Source organism: Phyllobates terribilis, unplaced genomic scaffold (genome assembly GCF_046119375.1).
Source record: "Phyllobates terribilis strain yellow unplaced genomic scaffold, ASM4611937v1 Scaffold_1__5_contigs__length_1240528914, whole genome shotgun sequence".
In the NCBI taxonomy this organism is placed as follows: Eukaryota; Metazoa; Chordata; class Amphibia; order Anura; family Dendrobatidae; genus Phyllobates; species Phyllobates terribilis.
This window is the reverse complement of record NW_027362761.1, coordinates 163490086-163510214: the sequence shown is the minus strand read 5'-3', so window position 1 is coordinate 163510214 and position 20129 is coordinate 163490086.

The window sequence follows — 20129 nt, the reverse complement described above, 5'->3', positions numbered from 1 at the left end:
GGCGGGATGCCCGGCACCCTATCCGTGCATCGCAGAGGTGCAAAGCCCCAACTCACAAGGTCACCATTAATGGGTCTGGCTGCACCCTGGCAGATAAAAAAAGTGCAAAAATATCATATGAGGTATTAGTTAATATTTTGGCCAAAATACTCAAGCTCGCAACCCATCGTCAAGGGTCCTCACGGTTTTGCGAGTCCCTACTCTAACATTAAAAACAAACAGCATGGCCAGAACAATAAACAGATTTTTTTTTAAAAAATTCCAAAGTCAAATTAGAAAACAGCAAAAGGCAATGGTACTCACCAGCCAAGATTTCAAGAAAAATGCACACCAGGACGCAGCCGGCCCCCTTTTGTTAGAAGGAGGTAACACAGGTGCAGAATGCTGATGAACATCACTCTCACCCACTCCAGTGGGTCTAAAATCACCAAAGTGGCATCAATTTCACTAGAGTATAAGTAGTATAATGAAGACCGACACCTCTTCCACTATAGCCAACCCAGTAGATAGAGACCCAATCAGGACTGTTCCCATTTGAAAACATTTGGGCCTAAAACCACCAAAGTAATGAACAAATAACGTAGCACACTGTAATACTGAGTATGTAAATATGAAATATGAATAGCATAACTGCTGTAAAAAATAGAAATAAATGAAAATTTTTTTGAAAATTTTTTAGCGCATGTAAATATGAAGTATGAAATATGAATAGCATTGCTGCTGTAGAAATAAATGAGAAATCTTAGCGCATAAATTGGCCAATTCATGTGTACCTGACAGCCACGGTAAGGCGTTTCTCGATGTCAGGACCTAACAATGTGAATACCTCTCCGAGAGACCTCCGTCTGCTTATGTGTGGGAAAGTCAGATCCTGATGCATTTAAAACCACCTGCGGCATGGGGGTGGGGGTGGAGTGCTCAGTCAATGCTAAATCTAGTAACAAAGAAAATGACGGCACTTCCACTTCAAGAAATAGGTGTGAACAGGTGCCTACTAAGAGGAGCTACCTCCATATACAATGAACAAATAACAATTAACCATATATTCATCAGTTGCATAGTAATAAACCACTCTACCCAAATTTGGGTCCCAAAATATGAGAAAGTGGAAGTATATGCCACTACATACGATAAATATGCATGCTACCACAAACCACAGGAGTTTTGTTGGCAATAGTAAAAAGGCAAATATTTTATTAAACATATACAGACATGGGACATACAAGAAGGAACAACCCGGCATGAGAAGTGGGGCTGCATAAATACATATATGTAGATAAACCAATCATAAAGAGTAAAAGTAACAATGGATAAAAACAAGTGCCACAATATTAAACCCTTCGTGGGATAGTTGTCTGAGTGCTGTATACGGTAAAAGTCTAAAGAAAGTCTAAAGTCTAAAGAACATTTTGTATATTTAGTATAACAAATCGTATCAGCACATAGACTCCTAAAATCAAAATTCAGATCATGATATTGCACGCTTACCCATTGTTAAATAGCAGCCACACAAGAAAAAAATCCCCAACGCACGTTTCGCTTTGTGTATTTGATCGATTCCTCGGGGGGAATGCAGAAAAGGACCTTCCATGCCGATTTAAGTATGTTCAGGACCTGCGATCACATGGTCACAGTGGACCAATCACGTAATGGTATATCGGCGCATGCGCACTGAGCCGTGTGCGTCAGCCGCACCGCCCACGGCCATCAAGGCAGACTGCACGTGTCCGGAAGAGCAGGGTGAGTAACCATAGCTTCCCAGACAACAAACAGGCTCCATAAAGATGCCGGGGGCGGAGCGGGGACAACAGACAGCGCAGCACACACGCGCACACCATTCAACACAGATTAATGGCAACAACTAATACATATATTTATAAGAGAAGGCACCAAATGACAATTGTAAATCCAGTCAGAGTGGTATAAATTCATAAATTGAAGGGTGATGCCAATTCATGATGCAGGATAATAAATCAAGCTATGGAAGAAAAAGAAAAAAATAAATATACACAGGACAAGAAGCATAATAAAACATTAAAAATGTGAAAACATAAAATAATGAAACTAAATGTACCAAAGGGTTACTGTTGTTCACAAGAACGGGGCGAAGCTTAACGTTTCGTTAAGGCCATTGGGAAACATAGTTCCCAGTTCTATTATCCATTTGGCCTCTCTCTGAGCTAGAAGTTTTTTTATATTGCCTCCTCGGATGCCACCATGGATGGCCTCAATTCCCCGTACCATGAAGGTTTTGGGGTTACTATCATGATGTTGCCTAAAATGGCGTGGGATAGTTTTTAAAGAAGGGATGTCTGTCACCATCCTTGCTGCACCAATGTCTCTCACATGTTCTCTAATCCTCACCCGCATTTCTCTAGATGTGAGTCCGATGTATATTTTTCCACACCCGCAGGTTGCATGGTATACAACATTAGAGGTCCCACATGAGATGTATTCATTAATTTTATAATTGCGGCTTCCCGAGGAATTAGAGAACTCAATACTGCGAGAGACATTGGTGCATGCCAGACAGTGACCACATGGCACGCATCCCTTTCTTGGTCCCCTTGACCCAAAAGGATTAGGTTTGGGCGCAACATAGTGACTTTTAACCAGAATATCTTTAATATTTCTGCATCTCCTGGAAGTCATAAGAGGAGATGCTGAAATATACGGAGCCAGTGAAGGTTCAGTCAATAAGATCGACCAATGTCGTTGCATAATTGTTCTCATAAGCGACCAGTCTTGATTATATGTGGAGATAAATCTAGGTGGTCCAAAATTTTCCTTTGATTTAATGATGGGGCCTAACAGTTTATTACGTGGGGTAGCCCTCGCTCTCCTATACCCTTGTTTAACACAACGCTTGCTGTAGCCTCTCTCCGCAAACCGTTGGGAAAGGTCCATAGCCTGTTCCTCAAATTTAGCCTCAGAAGAGCAAATCCGCTTCATCCTGAGAAATTGACCAACTGGGACAGCCCTGACTGTGGAGACATTATGTGCTGAATCGGCATGTAATAATGCATTCACTGATGTGGATTTACGATAGACATCAGTTTGGATATATCCTTGTTCGTCTACCTCAAGGGAGATATCCAAAAAATCAATTTTTTTAGCACTGTATTGGAAGGTCAGTTTAATGTTAAATGGGTTATCATTAAGTTGGTCCATGAATTTGCTCCAGCTCAGAGGCGGTGCCTTGCCAAATAATGAAAAGATCATCAATATATCTCAGCCAGCACTGCACATGGTTGGCGGCCCGCGCCCCCGCATCACCAAACAAACACCTCTCCCAGAAACCAAGGAAAAGGTTTGCGTACGCGGGCGCACAGGCCGCCCCCATGGCAGTGCCGCGTCTCTGCAAGTAAAAAGTGTCTTTAAAAACAAAAAAATTGTGTGTTAACAGAAACCGGAGCAATTCAAGGACCAAATCACCCAATTGGCTGTCCCAGTTTGAACTCCCCAGGAAGAAGCGGACTGCTCTAATGCCATCTTCATGGTCAATGCAGGTGTAAAGGGATTCAATATCCGCAGTAACCAACAACATATCTGATTCCACAAAGATCCCGTCCACCCTTCCCAGCACGTCCGTCGTGTCCCTAACAAATGACGGTAAGGTTTCCACCATAGGTTTCCACCATAGGTCCTGAACATACTTAAATCGGCAAGGAAGGTCCTTTTCTGCATTCCCCCCGAGGAAGCGATCAAATACACAAAGCGAAACGTGCGTTGGGGATTTTTTTCTTGTGTGGCTGCTATTTAACAATGGGTAAGCGTGCAATATCATGATCTGAATTTTGATTTTAGGAGTCTATGTGCTGATACGATTTGTTATACTAAATATACAAAATGTTCTTTAGACTTTAGACTTTCTTTAGACTTTTACCGTATACAGCACTCAGACAACTATCCCACGAAGGGTTTAATATTGTGGCACTTGTTTTTATCCATTGTTACTTTTACTCTTTATGATTGGTTTATCTACATATATGTATTTATGCAGCCCCACTTCTCACGCCGGGTTGTTCCTTCTTGTATGTCCCATGTCTGTATATGTTTAATAAAATATTTGCCTTTTTACTATTGCCAACAAAACTCCTGTGGTTTGTGGTAGCATGCACAATGAACAAATAACGTAGCACACTGTAATACTGAGTATGTAAATATGAAATATGAATAGCATAACTGCTGTAAAAAATAGAAATAAATGAAAATAAATGAAACATTTTTTGAAAAATTTTTAGCGCATGTAAATATGAAGTATAAAATATGAATAGCATTGCTGCTGTAAAAATAAATGAGAAATCTTAGCTCATAAATTGGCCAATTTATGCGCTAAGATTTCTCATTTATTTCTACAGCAGCAATGCTATTCATATTTCATACTTCATATTTACATGCGCTAAAAATTTTTCAACATTTTTTTCATTTATTTCTATTTTTTACAGCAGTTATGCTATTCATATTTCATATTTACATACTCAGTATTACAGTTTGCTACGTTATTTGTTCATTGTATATGGAGGTAGCTCCTCTTAGTAGGCACCTGTTCACACCTATTTCTTGAAGTGGAAGTGCCGTCATTTTCTTTTTTACTAGATTTAGCATTGACTGAGCACTCCACCCCCACCCCCATGCCGCAGGTGGTTTTAAATGCATCAGGATCTGACTTTCCCACACATAAGCAGACGGAGGTCTCTTAGAGAGGTATTCACATTGTTAGGTCCTGACATCGAGAAACGCCTTACCGCGGCTGTCAGGTACACATGAATTGGCCAATTTATGCGCTAAGTTTTCTCATTTATCTCTACAGCAACAATGCTATTCATATTTCATACTTCATATTTACATGCGCTAAAAATTTTTCATTTATTTCTATTTTTTACAGCAGTTATGCTATTCATATTTACATACTCAGTATTACAGCGTGCTACGTTATTTGTTCATTGTATATGGAGGTAGCTCCTCTTAGTAGGCACCTGTTCACACCTATTTCTTGAAGTGGAAGTGCCGTAATTTTCTTTAAAACAACCAAAGTGGCATCAATTTCACTAGAGTATAAGTAGTATAATGGGGACTGACACCTCTTCCACTACAGCCAACCCAATGGATTGAGAGACCAAATCTGTATTCTCCACTTTTCAAAAATGCCGGGTGCGCTTATCCGTCAGGACACCACCAGCAGTGCTGAACATACGTTCCTGAGAGAATGCTGGCTGCCGGGCATGATAAAACCTCCAAGGCGTGAAAGGCGAGCTAAGGCCATTCATCCATTTTTGAAGACCAAAATGTAAAAGGGTCAAAGTCCTCACTGATGGTATTTGTATTGAGCTCTAGATAGTCCTCCACCATCCTCTCCAGTCGTTCTCCATGTGTCAGACTAGTACTCTGTTGTGCTGGTGCACGAGCTGGTCTAAAAAATGTGTGAAAGGACTCACAGAAATAGCTTCTGCCACTTACTCTGCTACTGCTAATGTTTTGGCGTTGATGAACTGACGTGTCGGAGGTTGAAAGACTACAGCTGCAATGCACACTGTGTGCCTCACTCCTATTAAGGTTGCTTAAAAGCTTGTTTTGATACTCCAACATTAGAGTGTCGCTTTCCAGGGTGGGAAGCATCTGGCAAAATTTACCAGTGGCAACCCAGTAGTCAGCATTATTTCGAATCTTAACTATACGGGGATCAGGTTGCAGAAAGTGCAGCAAGAAGACACTCATATGTCAGGCTCTTCCAGGTGGTCCAAAGCCAGTCTCTATTGTTGGCTACGCAACACTGATGCATGTTTCCTCCGTCCCCTCCTGCCAACCACATTCAACAGAGAGGGGATGATTATCCTCTTCATCTTCTGACTATTGCTCGCCCATCACCTCTTCCTCCTCCATTTGTTCCTCGGCTCTTGCACCTTCACTAACAGTATGTTAGGTAGCACCAAATCCCCTCGATCACAGGAAGTCACCGTCACTTGACATTCGCCTGTGTGACGACAGTCTGGAACTTTGAGACATTCTTATCCCTTCCACATCCTCCTCTTCTTCTGGGACAACCACCTTCTGCCGCACGCTATTCAAAGTCTTCTCTAGCATATAGATGCCCGGAATAGTGATGCTGATGACGGCATTACTACGACATACTGCGTCAGGGCTCGTTACTGCTGCCACAGTCGCTGCAACATGTGCAGAGTGGAATTCCACTGCGTCTGCACATCGCATATCAACCTGTTAACTGGCATGGAGAAAGACCTCTGTATAGATGCAAGTCGATGACATGAGGGTTGCGAACAGCGGAAGTGAGCACACAGCTTCCCTTCTTTCTGAAGCAGCTCATGCAGGCTGGGATAGTGGCAGAGAAATTGCTGTACAACAGGTTGAGGACGTGAGCCATGCAAGGCACGTATGTAAGTTCGGCTCGGCGTAAGGCCGCCAACAGGTTCGCACCGTTATCGCACACAGCCTTCCCTGGCTCCAGGTTCAGTGGAGACAGCCATTGCTGAAACTGAGCCTGGAGAGCTGTCCACAACTCTTCAGCTATATAACTGCGATCTCCAAGCCATATTAATTTGAAGACTGCCTGATTGCAGTGAGCCATGGCTGCACTGTACAGAGGTGGTGTGGATTCGCTTTGCACTGTTGGAACGCATGTCTCGTTAAGGCAGAGGAGGAGTGGAGGAAGCGTGCAATACAGAGGTTTCTTCTGCAAGCCTTGGGGATTCCAAGATTTGTTTAGCAACCCCTTCCACGCCTGTCCACTCAGCAACCAGAGTCACCCAGTGCCCAGACAACGAGATGCAACACCCTTGGCCATGCTTACTCGTTCAGGTGTCTGTGGTGAAATGCACCCTGGCAGATATAGATTTAGTCAAGGAATGGGTGATGTTGTCTGCGACATGCTGGTGTAGCGCACGCACAGCTTTCTTAGAAAAGTAATGGCGACTGGGCAATTGGTACTGGGGGACTGCGACGGCCATCAGCTTTCGGAAACATATTTATTAATGATCTTGTAGGGGCATACAGAGTAGTATTTCCATATTTGCAGATGACACTAAACTCTGCAGGGTAATCAATACAGAGGAGGACAATTTTATATTACAGGAGGATCTATGTAAACTAGAAGCTTGGGCTGATAAATGGCAAATGAGCTTTAATGGGGGTAAATGTAAAGTAATGCACTTGGGCAGAGGAAATAAAATGTATAATTATATGCTTAATTGTAAAACACTGGGCAAAACTGTCACTGAAAAAGACCTGGGTGTATTGGTGGATGACAAGCTCATGGTTGGTGGCCAGTGTCAGGCAGCTGCTGCAAAGTCAAAGAAAATAATGGGATGCATTAAAAGAGGCATAGATACTCATGAGGAGAACATAATTTTACCTCTATACAAGTCACTAGTGCGACCACACTTAGAATACTGTGTACAGTTCTGGTCTCCGGTGTATAAGAAAGACATAGCTGAACTAGAGCGGGTGCAAAGAAGAGCGACCAAGGTTATTAGAGGACTGGGGGGTCTGCAATACCAAGACAGGTTATTACTTACACTTGGGGTTATTTCGTTTGGAAAAACGAAGGCATAGGGATGATCTGTGATATGTACAAATATATGAGGGGACAGTACAAAGACCTTTCTACTGATCTTTTTACTCTGAGGCCTGAGACGGGGACAAGGGGGCATCTTGTACGTCTAGAGGAAAGAAGGTTTAATCATAATCACAGACGCAGATTCTTTACTGTAAGAGCAGTGAGACTATGGAGCTCTCTGCCGCATGATGTTGTAATGAGTGATTCACTACTAAAATTTAAGAAGGGCCTGGATGCCTTTCTTGAAAAGCTTGAACAGTTTAATATTACAGGTTATATATACTAGATTGATAGAGGGTTGATCCAGGGAACTAGTCTGATTGTCTTATGTGGAGTCAGGAAGGAATTTTTTTCACCAATGTGGAGCTTAGTGTTTGCCACGTGGTTTTTTTTTTGCCTTCCTCTGGATCAACATGTTAGGCTATGGGTTGAACTAGATGGACTTAGTCTTCCTTCAACCTTAAAACAATGTTACTACTGTATGTTACAACTGCGGGACCGAGTGCTGGCTGCGGTGCTGAGAGAGGGCGTAGTACGGTGAAAAGGACAAACTGCTGGACCGTGAGTGAGGTGCAGGCGCAGATGTTACGGTGGATTGAGAAACGTGTGGTGTGCTCGATGAAACAAACACAGCAGCTTGTCCGCTTCCATTACAGCTGACGGGCTCTCACTCAGCCTCACTGAAGCAGGTAGAGAACCAGAAGTTTTTCGGTGGGAAACCTGAGTGCCAATAGTTGGCACAGTAACAGAGGAGGAGGAAGAAGCAGCGGATGCGGTTGATGAGGCAGCTGATGGTTGTTGAGGTCCGCTGGTCTGCATTTTAGCGCAGTGAGATTCCCAGTGTAGCGCATGTTGTGTGCGCATGTGAAGGTTCATGCATGTAGTAGTCAAATTATTGCACTTTTTCCCTCTACTGAGTTTTTTCTTGCAAAGTGTGCAGATAATGTGAGTTGGCTCATCCTTTGCGGTCTCAAAAAAGGCCCAGGCTAGGCAACCCTTGCCACCCCTGCGAGCTGCAGACCCACGATCGCTGCTGGCCACAGCCACAGTCGTGGCTAAGGATGCAGTGCTCCTCGTGCTTGCATCACTCCGTGTCTGCGCAGTAGGGCAGTAGGTAATCTCCTCGTCTTCCTCCTGCACCTCCTCAGATGAGCTACTCGGCTGCGTGACTCTGGGTTCCAACCAAGTAGGATCTTCAACCGCGTTTTCATCCAATATGTTATCCCATTTCTCGCCCTCAGAGTGACCCCTCTCCTCTTGTTGCCCTGACAGCACAGTACAGTCCGAATGAGCCTCAGGTATCTGAGTCTCATCAGGATCACCTCGCTCCCCGGTGGTTAACGTCTGGTGACGAGGGTCAGGAACCTGCTCGGATCCTACGCCATCCTGCCCCAAATACAACGTAAAAAAATTTTGGCCATTGGTGCAGATGCTTTCCTCCTCTTCTCGACTCTGTGAATGTTTGGAGTACACTTCTGATGCCCATGGTATAGAATGGGTGAACAGTTCTACAGACTCGCCCATCTGTGGTTCACTACAATCAGTTGGGCACTTGGACAATTGTGACACAGGGGGAAGCAAGGGTAATTGGGGTGCCACCTCTATGGATTGTACTGTGTGTGATGTTGAGGTGGAGGAAGAAGAGGAGAGGCCACTTAAAACAGTGCTTTCCATCCACTGGAGAACATGCTCTTTCGGGCCCTTATCAACAAGGCGTATCACTGTGCGGTTGCCAAAGAAAGGGAGTGGAGAAGCCCGTCAAGTAACAGAAGTTGTTAGTTGTCTTTGGATAGGACATGACGGTGTTGGTTCACTTGAGCTTTCACTAACATTACCACCTACCCCATGTATACCTTGAACACCAAGCCTATTCCCCCTTCCACCACGACCTCTCTTTTTCCCACTCATGTTGCTCAGATAATGTAGTAGGAGCAAAGTATTTTTTAACTCTGGATGACGCCTGTATAACATAGGAGATATTCTGCAAACTATTTCAAACTCAGATCTAGCCTGCTGTATAATGTTAGCAACAGCAAAAAATAGATTTTTTGACTCTGCACAAGCTCTGAATACAGATGAATTTCACCGCCACTAAAAGGACTAGGTGGCTTATAACAGAGTGTAACACGTTTGCGACAGAAAAAAATATTTTTTGGACTCTGTCTAGCAACAGAAAAAAATTTTTTTTTGACTCTGAAAACAGCTGAAGTTCACCTCCACTAATGTAGTAGCTGACGTATAGCAGAGTGTATGACGTTTGCCACACAAAAAAATCGTTTGTGGACTCTGCCTAGCAAGACCAAAAAAACTATTTTTTTACTTTGAAAACTGCTGAGATTCCCCAACACTAAAATAGTAGGTGGATTTTAGCAGACTGTATCACGTCTGCGACACAAAAAAATCTTTGGTGGACTGTGGCTAGCAACAGAAAAAAACTTTTTTTTTACTCTGAAAAAAGCTGAAGTTCACCCACCAAAAAAATTACAAACTGGGCTAACACAGCTTGCACTATCACATTAGCAAATGACAAAAAAAGTTTTCTGTGCTCTGCACTCAGAAGCTCTGCACTGACAAGCTCTGCAGATAGCTAAATTTCAACCCCACAAAAACAAAAAGTGGCCTACAAGGGCTTGCTTGCTTGCTTTATCACATTAGCAAGTGTAAAAATAGATTGAAGGTCTGCATGGAGCACAGAGAGTACAACCGGTGAAAAACACTGTTCTATGCCATAGGCTCTGTTCTTTCTGTCAGAATCTCAGTAATTGCACAAAAAACAAAAAAAAAAGGCTGCAAGGTCGATTGAACAGGTAGACAGCACAGGACTTATCTACACTATCTGACTTCCACAGAAGCGCACATCTATCTAGCTAATATCTCTCATTGCACAGGACACAGCACACTCAGCAGCGTCTATCTCCTTCAGTGACATGCATAAAAAGGCGCTGAGGGAACATGGCCGGGTATATGGAGAGGACATGTGATTTCAGCAGCCAATTGCAGAAGCCCTTGTGTCTGGGACACTGTGGATGCTCTCTGCGCTATGATTGCCTAGCCGCACTTTCCTGACTTAAAGTTACCGCCTACAGGAAGGGAAAAAAAAAACAGTGCGCCGCTGATCTGAGCTGAGCTATCACCAGCCCCCCCACTCATCTGCCACATGTCCCCGCTCATCATACACAAGCACTATGCTAGCAAAACTGTAAAAAATGCTGTAGTTGGCCCACAATCATGTAATCACGGAAATTCGCCGAACGTTACCGATTTTACCGAATGTAGCAAATTTTGCTCGTATTTCCAATCACGAATCCGAATGTGACACATTCGTGTAGAACTTAATTTTGGAGATCAGATCTCGAACATATTCACTCATCACTAATAGAGATGAGTGAACCCGAACTTAAAAGTTCGGGGTTCGTATCGGACAGTTAGCGTCCGGTAGTAAACGCCGAGCACGGACTTCTCCCGGAAGTCCGTTTCAATGTTCAGAGTGCCGGGGGACGTCCGGGAGGGGAGAGGGAAAGATATTTTCCAGCTCCAAAGATCGGGACCCCATTGTTTTCAATGGGGTTCGGGTTCAGGTTCAAGTTTGGCTACAGTTCTGGTACCCAAACTGAACTTTGGATTAAAACTTCAGTCGGGTACCAGAATCCGAATTTCCTTGGGTCCGCTCATCCCTATTATTTAACCTTTCTCTTGTAGAACAACTTGTGTTCTTTGAGTATTGGTCTTGCTGCACGTTGCACGTTTTCTTGAGATTCATCTCAAGGACAAATATCCTGACATTTTTCTTTATAATTTAGAATTCATTATTCCATCAATGATTGTCTATGGTGTTCAATGCGTGCTGTTCCTTAAGTGCACATTAGAAATATACCAGAAATGTATAACATTCCCACTTTCACCATGTTTATGTTACACGCACGCCACTAGGTTCAGATAGGGCGAGACGGGTTTCATGAATTCGTTGGAATCCTGGCGAAACTGTTACTCAGGGCGACTATAGGCTGCAGCTTCTCTCAGGCACATGATAGATTATGTTGCTGACCAGACACGTCTGATAAGAGTCTTTTTCAACAGTTTAACATTGGAATTTAATCTGAAGCACGGCCAGTGCAATTCAGGGATATTACAGCAACAATCTTCATTAAAGTACAGTTTAATAAAGCAGGCACAGTAACGTCAGTCTCTTCAGTAGCGTAATTCAGCACAGATTAGATCTCTTAGCAGCACACTTCTATTTCTACACAACCACAGGCTTTTCCTTCACAAGGACTCAATAGTAAACAGCATTCTTTATCCTGCATGGAGATGGAGGGGGGAGGGTTTGATGAGCGAGATGATCCTTATGACACGATTCCTTCCAGTCCTTATCTTTCTGCCCCATAATACTCCACACTGTTAGCTCAGGGAGTCTATCTGACCTGTGTTTAGCTTCCCTCCTGACCTGAATTCTGTTCCCTTGCCTTCTGTGAGATACAGATCACACACCACCTTTCTCTTCGGCTCCAGCCAGACAGTAAACAACTTCCTCATAATCCCCCTGGGGCTCTGCTAAACACTCCCTTTCTCCTGTGACTGAGTTAACTCCTGTAGTTGCTGGATGCTTCTGGAACACAACACTTCCTGTCTCCTGTGCTTGTGTTACTTCTAATAGTTGCTGGATGCTTTTGAAGCAACAGCACTACTTCTGCATGTCACACTCTTCCCGCCTTTTTGAATGTTGTCCTTGACATTCGTCTTAATTGGTCAATCTGACCAATTCTGAGACAGTGGTGAAAGTTGAATAACGTTATATACAAACTGGCATTGTCAGATTGGTATAACGTTCATAAACATTGATAACAACCTATTCTTACGACCTTTTTTTTGTAGGACGCCTGTAAGATATAAACAATTAAAAACAATTAAAACAATCAACATCACTTCAGCTGGAGCTTTTTGTACGTCTTCAACCAGCTCTCTCTCACTAGGCTTTAACAGTTCTTTTTTTCTACAAAGTCTTTTAGGGAAAATTAAAGCATGAAAACAAGTCTTTCCACCAGGCAACATCTTCCATACTGCCTCTCGGTGGTGAATACCACTCCAGTGAGCTTACCTGGTCCGTAAGCAGAGCTACCTGTTTGCAGTCAACAGTCCTTGGCACTTGACTCGGTTCACCAAGTGTCTCATACGTCAATATCACGGGTTTCCTCACTTCTCGAGTCGACATCCTCCTGTTGGGTTGTTTCTCAGATACCAGGGGTTCTTCGGATACAGGAGTTTTTTCCGCCACACTAATTTCCCGTGCTTCCTCAGATGCTCTTGGAGCTGCCTCTGTAAGTTCCTGTACTTCTCCTGAATAGCCTGTTTCCGCACGGTCTGGTAATTCCACTCCTGAGTGTCAATCGGTCTCTTCAGGGACCGGTGTTTGATCATCAGATCTGAACTGGACTTCATCTGTACTCCTTGGTACAAACTCTGAAGCCTCGGGGGTTAGTTCACTCTCCTGAGGATGGTACATCACTCTCCTTGTCGGTCTGAGAAAAACAACGGTGTGTTCTTCTTCATCTGAACTTTCAAGGTCACTATCCACCTTCGGAGCTTCAGTGTGTGGTGGTCCCTTAGTCGATCTCGGATGATGTCGGTCTACTTCTGGGAAGTCTTATTGTGGTGGGAGATAATCACAGGGTAATAGTAAATTCCAATGGACTATTCTGGTTTTCTTGGCTCTAGTTTCCAATCAGAATTCATACACTGGGCTGTCATTGGCTTTCCTCCTTACGACCACATACACCTTGTCATCCCAGTATGAATAAAGTTTTCCTGGACCTCCTTTCTCACATACATTCTTGACTAGCACCCGGCTTCCAGGTGCCAATTCTGCTCCATAACATTTTCTATCATAGTACTCCTTATTTTTGCTCTGTTCTAGCGTAAACACTTTAGACGCTATGTTGTATGCTTCTGCCATCCGTTCCTTCCATTTCCGAACTTACTCCTAATACGTTCTGTAAGTCTCTGACACCGGAGTATCGAACATGATGTCGATTGGCAGTCTTGGCGATCGTTTATACAATAGGAAGAAGGGTGAGTAACCTGTGGCATCACTCTTTGTGCTGTTATAGGCATGTACCACTTTTGACAGAGAACTCTTCCTGTCTTTCTTCTCGTCAGCTGTTAAAGTGCGCAACATCAACAATAATATCCGGTTAAAACGTTCCACTTGTCCATTACCCTCTGGGTGATAGGGCGTTGTGTGGGATCTCTGAATTCTACAGTACTTTCCTAGCTTGGCAAAGAGAGCTGGTTCTCAAATTCTCTTCCTTGGTATAACCTCGTAGGGAACCCAAACCTCAAAGCAAAATCATTGAAGATCTTCTCTGCCGCTGTTCGACCCGCTTTATTGGTGGTGGCATATGCTTGAGCAAATCGAGTAAAATGGTCCATCACCACCAAGATGTATTCATAACCACCCTTGCACGTCTCGAGATGTAGAAAGTCTATTGAGACCATCTCAAATGGATACGTAGTTTGGATGTTGCCCATAGGTGCCCGGGTTGATGTGTTGGGACGTTTATCTGTCAGACACAAACACCTGGTCACGTACCTCTCAATATCTCTCTGCATGTACAGCTAGAAGAAACGTTCACAGACCAAGTTAGTTGTCCTTTCCACTCCCAGGTGTCCCATGTTTTCATGGAGTTCTTTGAAGACCACCCTACGGAATACTCTGGGTAGTACCAACTGCTGGTTTTTGTCCTTCTTTACGATACAGGATACCATCTTCACTGAGGTAGAGCTTTGTCTATTCTTTAATTAAAACAGATACTGCTCGTGACTCATTATCTCTCTCCCATTTACTTGGAAACCGATTTTGGTCTACATAAAGTAGCATTCTACCAATTATCTGATCTTCCCGTTGTGCTCTATGGATTTTTCCTTTTCGTAGTTGTTGAATGGACAGGAGGTGATCTTTTTCTCTCGCTTTTATGGTGGTTTCCACCATCAACGAACACCACAATGGTGTGTCTTCCTCTTGATAAGATTGTACTGCTTGGGTAGTGCTCTCAATTGCTTCCAGACTGACCTCCTCTGAGCATTCTTGCATGAACTCCTCAGGCTCTAGTGGCATTCTCGACAATCCATCAGCATCCGCATTGCATTTTCCTGGCCTGTACTTGATACTGAAATTGAATTCAGCTAGTTCAGCGACCCATCTCTAACCCGCTGCATTCAGTTTGGCTGTAGTGAGGACATAGGTCAAAGGGTTGTTGTCAGTGTATACCTCAAACTCCTTACTGTAGTAGAGATAATCTCTAAATCGTTCACAGATAGCCCATTTCAATGCCAGGAACTCCAATTTTCCGGAATGTAGATGGTAATTCTTCTCGGCGTCTGTCAACGTTCTAGAACCGTAACAGATGACTCTAAATTTTCCATCTTTATGCTGATACAGGGCAGCTCCCAGTCCAACTTGAGAAGCGTCACAATGAAGAACAAATGGTAAGTTGAAATCAGGATATCCCAAGATGGGTGGTTTTACCAGGTAGTCTACTAGTTCTTCCCATACCTCCACGTGGTCTGCTTTCCAGAGAATGGGCTGGTGAGACGAAATGGCATTGTTTCTTTTAAGCCCAGTCCTACCCGCGTTCTTCTTTTTCTCCATGGGTGTTGTTGTCTCTGTCATCCCCCCCAAGAGGAGGTATAGTGGGGCGGCAATCCTGGAGAAGTTCCGAACGTAAGTACGATAGTAGGAGAGGAATCCTAATATCTGCTTCAACTCCCCGATGGTAGAGGGCCACTTGTCTTTTAAGGCCAGTACCGGAGCGATTTCTACTGGGTTCATGGTATATCCTTCTCTGGACACAATTTTCCCTAGAAATCGGACTTGCCTTTTGAACAGTTCACACTTTTTTGGGGTCAACTTAACTCCGTGTTGTTGATACCACGGTCCTCACGTGTTCAACATGCTCCCGGAAGGTTTTGCTGCGTACCACATTGTCATCCAAGTACGGCTGGCAGATATCGTCCCTCAATCCTTCTAAACATGTCTCCATGTTCCTCTGGAATTCTGTTGGAGCTGAGCTGACCCAAACGGTATGCGGATCCACTCATATAACCCCCACGGGGTGAGAGAATGCTGTCAAAGGTCTACTGGATTCTTCAACATACCCTTGATGGTATGCTTTACCCTGATTGAGGACAGAGAACCAGTTGCTTCCTGATAAGCTATCCAGCATATTTTGAATCTTTGGTATCGGGTGCCGATCAGGTACTGACTTTCGGTTTAGTTCCCAGTAATCACAGCAGAGTCTCAACGTACCGTCCTTTTTCCTAACACAAACAACAGGAGAGGAATAAGACGACTTTGACTTTTGGACCCAACCTCTGTTGATTAGGTCTTGTAAATACTCTGACTTCACGGTGTAATGGTTTCGACACAGACATGTAACTTCTGGTTACTGGGGTAGTGTCTTTCAAATTGATTTTCAACTGCAACGACGGGATACAGCCTATATCAGAGTCATATTTGGAGAATGCATGACACTCTTCTCTCAGCATCTGTTTTGCCACTGCTCGTTCTTCAACACACAAGTGTTTCAGGGGTACTGGGGGACCCCAGGTCCCCGAGGTGGGTCGTGCAATTTCCTCCCCTGGGCAACTCCTGTCCTTGGTGGGGAGACTGAATTCACGGTAGACCCCTGGGCAGGTCTCACACTGGCTGGATATACTGTTTTAACGGTTTCAATGTGGCCTAACACAATGTTTGAATCCAGTCTAATTTCGTGTTTCGTAGTATTCATCAATGGTACTGTCACACGAGCAAACCCACCAGTAGGAATCATAAGCACAGTCTCACCTTGAACTAAGCCTTCCGGAAGTTCTGAGGATTTTTTTGACACGAACTGTCTTTTCTGGACTTTTCTTCCCGGTTCTACCCGGACTCCACACCTCACCCCCACCATTTTGTTTGCAGGGATGATGGTTGGGCGCCAGCCTAGCTTGACTTCTTTTAGGTCCATTGTATTCTGTGCTTTCTTTACTCTATGAATCACATTTTCCGCCATGGCGTTGGGTATGGCAAGCGATGTGGCAATTGCATCCACCACCAGTGTCCCTGACTTGTGTTTCGTGATGACCTCACTGATTACATTATAACCCAGAATAGGATCCTCTGCCACGTTCTGATCATTGGTCACGAGAAAAGGTACCAAAGGCTCAATTGTGTTGCTGTTGTTTGTGCCCGTCAGTTGGTAAGTCACTTCCACCCAACCTATGAAAGCAGGTATGTGGCAGGTATGTATAAATCTTTAACTTTATATCAGCACACATTTACTATACAAATATATTTTCGGTCCAAGCACTTGGCACTTTTCCATGCATCCTGCTGATGTTTCCCTGCCTCCCCCTGATTTTATTTTATATGTACAGTATTTTTTAATGTGTCTTATATGTTTTTTATTTTTATTGTTGTCATGTCATGTCTTTATATCCAATAAAATCATTATTGTTAAACTTTATATGTGATAGTTATTATTTATTCCCAGATAGGTTTCTTTAATGTGACAGGTAGCGCCTTCTTCATTCTTCATTTAAAAGGCTCGCTTGGGCTCCTGTGTCCCACAGTGCTTTTACCAGGAGTCCATCTAGATGGCACTGTATAAAACACCTTTCACTGATTAGGCTGATGAGGCTCTTTACTGACCAAGGAATCCTTCTCCCAGGAGTACATCGTTTGACCTCTGCACTGGGCATTAAGTAACTGATGCCCCTGTCTCTTTTGCAGCTGTTGTAGACTTGGGGATAGTACCGACGCAGCCGTTTTACCTCATGCACCATTCTGGGGTTTGGTGAGATTTGGATTTGCTTCTAGGGCCTCCTCCGTGTCACGGTTACCAGTCATAATTAGAGGTGAGCGTTGTTCGACTCGAACTGTTCGCCAATCTCAAATTCGAGCTGTTTTGGGAGGTGTTCGAGCCGTTCGGCGAACACGAACGATTTGAGAAAAATTCGGCTGTTCGAGGTTATGTTCGATAACTGTTCGTGCACCAAAATCATAACTGGATTGTTTCTCAGTATTGATGAAAATTAATGTTAATACTCAGTTTGAGTGTACAGCGGGGCGGGGGGAGGGGCAGGGGATGGATCTCTGCAGGAATAATGAAGATCTCCATTTTTTTTTCTTTTTCCCGCATTTACAGAGGGGAGGTGCAATCTGTCAGCCTATCAGCAGCGCACACACGGAGCGAAGTGCTTTTTTTCACACAAGCAAGGGCATGTGTCATTGGCAGTGTATGTCACATGTCCTTGCCCTATAAGACCAAGCCATTTTCCCCGTCGCCACCATTTTCTCACTGTTGCAGCTGCGTGTTAGACGGCACCGCTGTTGCTGTGTGCTCTATACCTTGTTAATTTCAAGCCAATTTTCGCACAAATCTACAGATAGCTTGGGAGTAGGGAATAGTTGTGATTGCAGTCCTTTTAAGGACTAGGTTACTGCATTTCCTACGACTTTTATCAGACAGGTCTGTGCTCTTAAATAGATAGGTTGTGGGAGTAAAGACTAATTGTAATTCCAGTCCTTTTCAGGACTAGGTTACATCAGTTCCTATCAGTTTTTGCCAGGCAGGTCTGTGCCAGTGCTGTGCAAGTTTTTTTCACAGCATTTGGCTGAATCTAGCAAAGCTAATCCTTTTTGGCATATTGCAGAGTGTGTTAGTCAGTGGAGTAGCCTATCTGTGTTGCAAGCTACACCACCTGTGTATAGAATACCAATTTTTTTACTGCACCTAGTGAAGTAAAATCTTTTGGGCATAGCATCATTCTATTAGTCCATCTATACTGACCTCCATCAGGTTGCAAACTGAATATATTTTTTTTCTGCATCTACCTCTGAAAAAATATTTGGCCTTCTAGCTGTGTGTGGGACTTGTTCTATTAGTCCATCTATACTGACCTCCATCAGGTTGCAAACTGAATATAATTTTTTTCTGCATCTAGCTCTGAAAAAATATTTGGCCTTCTGTAGCATACCTGGCGGCATTCTTGCATGGTGTTCCATCTCTCATCACGCAAGATCGCAAACTTCATCTCCCGCCCAGCTTCCTGGTCTGGCTTCTTTCCTTGTGCTCTGCTCTGCTCCACTTTGGCTGCATAGGGCGACGCCCGCTGAACTTCCTGTTTCTTGTACCTGCTGCGGACACGCCCCTGTTGCACCTTCAGCCTATTGCTGTCCATCTTTGGGTATTTATACCACCTTCTTCCTCAAGATGGCGCCTGAGCATTGTTTCTTGTCAGTTGGCTTTTTGTCTCTGACATGCCAGGTCGTATCCTGTTTTCCTGCCTGTTTTCCAGTTCTGTGTCTGAACTGTGGTCTGTTCTTGTGAACACGCTTCTTGCCTGTTCTTTCGCCTTCTAGGGGCCTTATTCCTAGATCTGCCTGTCTGTGCCTTGCGGTATCTGTTCCCATCTGAACAGAGTCCTGTTTGTGTCCCTGCCTTGCGGTATCTGTTCCCGTCTGAACAGAGTCCTGTTTGTGTTCCTGCCTTGCGGTATCTGTTCCCGTCTGAACAGAGTCCTGTTTGTGTTCCTGCCTTGCTGTCTCTGTTCCCGTTCCTCTGTTCCCTGTTGTCTATGCCTCGTTTCTACTTTAACCTTGTCTCCCTTTTCCCTCTATGTCTGTTTTCTGCGTCTTTCTGCAGAGTCTGAACCCGCTCCTAAATTCCTTCTCGTCGTCTCTGTACCTCTGTTGTGAATTTAGTGTACGCTCGCTACTTCTATGTAAGTACTGTGCGTGCTTCTGGTTCTGCCTTTCCTTCTCCGTCTGTTCTTTGTGAACAGAATCCTATCCCCTTGCCTTGTTTACCGCTCTGCGGTGTCCGCTCTGCTCCTGCTTAGCTTGCCGCTCTTGCGGTTTCTGCTCTGCTCCTGCCTTGTTTACCGCTCTGCGGTGTCCGCTCTGCTCCTGCTTAGCTTGCCGCTCTTGCGGTTTCTGCTCTGCTCCTGCCTTGTTTACCGCTCTGCGGTGTCCGCTCTGCTCCTGCTTAGCTTGCCGCTCTTGCGGTTTCTGCTCTGCTCCTGCCTTGTTTACCGCTCTGCGGTGTCCGCTCTGCTCCTGCTTAGCTTGCCGCTCTTGCGGTTTCTGCTCTGCTCCTGCCTTGTTTACCGCTCTGCGGTGTCCGCTCTGCTCCTGCTTAGCTTGCCGCTCTTGCGGTTTCTGCTCTGCTCCTGCCTTGTTTACCGCTCTGCGGTGTCCGCTCTGCTCCTGCTTAGCTTGCCGCTCTTGCGGTTTCTACTCTGCTCCTGCCTTGTTTACCGCTCTGCGGTGTCCGCTCTGCTCCTGCTTAGCTTGCCGCTCTTGCGGTTTTCACTCTGCTCTTGCCTTGCTTGCCGCTCCTGCGGTGTCTGCTCTGCTCTTATCTTGCTTACTGCTTCTGCGGTTTCCGCCCTGCCCTGCTTCTGCCCGCTGCTCCGGCAGTCCTGTCCTGCCCTTCTTGTGCTCGCTGCTCCTGCAGCCCCGTCCTGCTCTGTTCTTGCCCACCGCTTCGGGCGTTCCCTCTCTGCTGTGGTTGTCTAC